The sequence below is a fragment of the Pteropus alecto genome, unplaced genomic scaffold (genome assembly GCF_000325575.1).
Source record: "Pteropus alecto unplaced genomic scaffold, ASM32557v1 scaffold8, whole genome shotgun sequence".
Classification (NCBI taxonomy): domain Eukaryota; kingdom Metazoa; phylum Chordata; class Mammalia; order Chiroptera; family Pteropodidae; genus Pteropus; species Pteropus alecto.
In genome coordinates, this window is record NW_006494609.1 from 11688815 (window position 1) to 11692537 (window position 3723).

The window sequence follows — 3723 nt, forward strand, 5'->3', positions numbered from 1 at the left end:
TGGTAATTTGCTTGCCTCCATTTTGTTTAGAATTTTTTTCTGGCATTTTCTCCTATTGTTTAATTTGCAGCATGTTTCTTTGCTTTCTCATATTAGTTGCCTCTCTGTGTTTGTTTCTATGTGTTAGGAAGATTTGTTATGTCTCCCAGCCTTGGCCAGATGGTCTTATGTAGTAGGTGTCCTGTGTGGCCCAGTGGCACAGTCTTCCTAATCATCTGCACCAGGGCCTCTGAGCATGTTCTTTGTGGGAGTTGTATGTGTTCTCCTGTTGTAGCTAAAGCCTTTATTGCTGTGAGCATGTCAGTGGATGGGATTGACTCTTGGGCTGACTGACTGTGGATTGGCTACACACATGCGGTATGAACTGCTATGTAAGGTCTGCCCTCTTGCAATGGGATTCACTCCCAGGAGGCTCATATACCTGTTGAGAACACTTTGAGTGTATTGCTTATGAGGCTAGTCAGGTGTTGCTCTGTTGTGGTCTAGTACGAGCCTCTGGGCATGTTGGTTCTGTGGCTCCTTGAGAGGGGCGCCTGAGTAGGTCAACTCCAGCTGCTGCCTTTGATTGCTCAGGGCTACCTGGTGGGAGCTACAAAACGATCTGTGGATGGCTGCCACTTATGCTGCATCTAAAAGCAATGGGAGAGTCAATGCAGCAAGCCAAGGTCTGTTTACCCCCAGTACCGAGCCTGGGAGGCTTAGCAAAGGATCAATGTACCTCAAGGCCTGAGGCTGCCTTCCAGCTGCCCATAAGACTCCACAGCTGGAAGAGCTTTTGGGTGATAGATAAGTTGGGTCGTGCAGGGACCTAGGGAGTCACTGGAGTATAGTGAGCAGATTTTCCTTAGCCAATGCAGTGTCAGTTTCCATGCCAGTGCTGTTTCTGTGGCTTCCTGTAAAAGTCTCGGATTTCAGCAAGGCCAGTCACTGCCTGCCTCAGGCCTAGGGATACCCGAGATCTGTTCAAGAAATACTGTAGCTTGGGGCAGGGTTTATGGCCTACCATCAAAAGTCTCTCCCAGGTTACATTATGAGCTAAATGCTATTGTTTGCTGTAGAATTACAACCCAAAGAAAGCACATGGTGGAGCTAGCTGTCTGGGAATGACCTTGCTGTGGGTAATTTGTGGGTTGGGTGGTGCAAGGTCTAAGGAAGACATGGGGTGGAGTGAGTGGATTCCATCTGGCCAATACAGCATCAGCATTGCTGCCAGTGCTGAGTCCTTGGGCTCCTACAGAAGTCACAGATTACAGCGAGGCCAGCTGCTGTCTGCGTTAAGACCTCAGACCCACACAATCCACCCAAGAGACACTGCAGCTCATACTGGCATCAGTGGTCCACCAAAAAATGTCTCCCCTGAAATATGTGGGTCGCACAAGCCAAGATTTGTTGCCTGCGAGGAATTCACCGCCCTGGCAAGGTACAGGGCAAGGGGAGCTGCTCAGCAACGGCCAACCATGGGCAATTTATGGGTTGGGTGGAACAGAGCCCCAGGGAGACATGGGATGGGGCGGGCCGATCCCACCAACCAATGCAGCTTCAGCATTGGACATGCGAGGGGAGGGTTCAACACAGGCAAGATGGCACCAGTTGTGGACCTCCCCAAAGAGGGAACAACATAGGAACAATGGCGGCTGTTCCTCCAGCCCTTGCCCCAGCACCACACAACTCAGTCTTTTCCCATATGTTTCTTGCACCTCCTGACCTGCTGACCCTCCGCTGGAGCTCAGGGTAAGTGTCTGTGAGCGAGCGAGTCTGTGCGCGGACTGTTTAAGGAGATTTTCAGGTTCCTTTCCTCTCACTGGGAAGGCCAGACTCTCCACTGATTTTTACAGTCAGATTTTGTGGGAGCTCCTCTTCCTGGAATTGAAACCTAGGGAGGAGGTGCTCATTTATGGGTTAGGGTGCTCCTTTATGGGTTAGGCCACCTCTCACCTTCAGGGGGCCCTCTGAAGCCACACTCTTGCTCCTGATGCTCAACTGCCACACGCACGTGTGGGTCCAGCCTGCTTTGTGTCTCTACCCCCTCATATCGGTCTTACTGTGGCTTTTTCTTTATATCTCCAGATGTATGTGTTATGGTCAGTTAGACTTCAGGTGGTTCTTCGTGTTGATAGTTTTATAATTTGGTTGTAATTTTAAGGCGGTCCTGAGACTAGGCGAAACTTGCTTTTACTTAGCCCTCTATCTTGGCCACTCTACCCCCAGAAAGATTTTAATTGAGCATTTGTTAAATGTCAATAATTATCTTCATTCCTTAGATGCATTAATGCTTTATAGCCTTATGGGATTGTTACAGTTTTTATCTCCATTTAATAAATGAGAACCTCAATATCACACAGATAGTAAATTTCAGAGTTGGAATTTTTATCTGATATATAAAATACAATATATGCATATACTCAGAGTATTTTTGTCCTGAATATTAAGATTAAATATAGCAAAAAAAAAATCATATTTCTAAAGCATATATTTCTCACCAAATCCAAAATTTTAAATGTACTCATTGTCTTCTTGTCAGGATTCATACTGACAATCTTTCTTCTGCTACAAAGTCTTTTCTGTTTTATATAGGCTACTAAAACATATTAAAAGTGAATTCATGCATTGTACCAACAGATACTTTAATTTGAAGGGAAATTTTTTGTTTTATACTATTTGTATTGTCTCAAAAAGCAAACACAAATATTGTTACCATAACAACACTTGTGCTTCTTATTAATTTATTATTAGCTTTTTATTAAATACTGTAAAATGACCACAGTGGTTGGATTCATATCTCTAAAGAGTAATAAACAGGAGACAATTAACTGGTAATTATTTCCACCTGCTAAACTCTATTTTGAGGAGATTTGATTAATTAATAGCAAAGATCTGTCATCATTAATTCCACAGTCTTTTATTTTTCTTTTTTCAAAATACCAAAATATTATTAACGTTAGTTTGGAATAGTCTCCTGTCCATTTTCTGGGTCACTGCTTCTGAACTCATTACCCAGATAATTGGAAAATGTGGCTACCATTAATTAATGTGAAAATGTGATTTCCCTTAAAAAAAGTTAAAAGTAATTTTGAAAAATAGAAAATTATACTTGAAAAAAAAGAGGAAAATAGCATCTGAATGATTATACCAAAGGTTTGACTTGTTGTCATTCAAAGGTAGGAATACACATATTCAAATCAAATTATTTTTAAGGAAATTTAGTAACATCCTGAGAGATTTGCTTGCGTCTTGCTTCTTTCATTACAAGAATGGTACATGGTTGTCTTTTAGGTCAATGGGATATAAATTCTTCCTGATTTAAGATTCTTTAGAAATGAATAGCTCTGTCTCTTGGCTCCCTTTTCTCTCCTCTCACATTAATGCATTGCAATATTGTACGAACTTCCTACTCAGAGCATACAACTGGGACGTTTCCCATTTTTAATCTTTATTATCTATGTAAGGCAATAAACAAAGGCCAGCATGAGCTTTGAAAAGTAGGAAAAAATGCAGAGAAATTTTTTTTCTTAAAAAATTCATGAACATGCTGGCACAGTAGCCCCACTGTGAGTGTTAAAAATTTTCATAAATTTCATAAATCCAAATTGACAAGTTCAATCTTGCAAATGTTATGTGAATCAAGCTGAAGGAATTCATCAAGCTTTCCATCTCATTTGGAGGAAGAAAAATCATATTCCGAAAAAGTAGAAAGTATACAGTAATGAGCATTTACATTTCTGA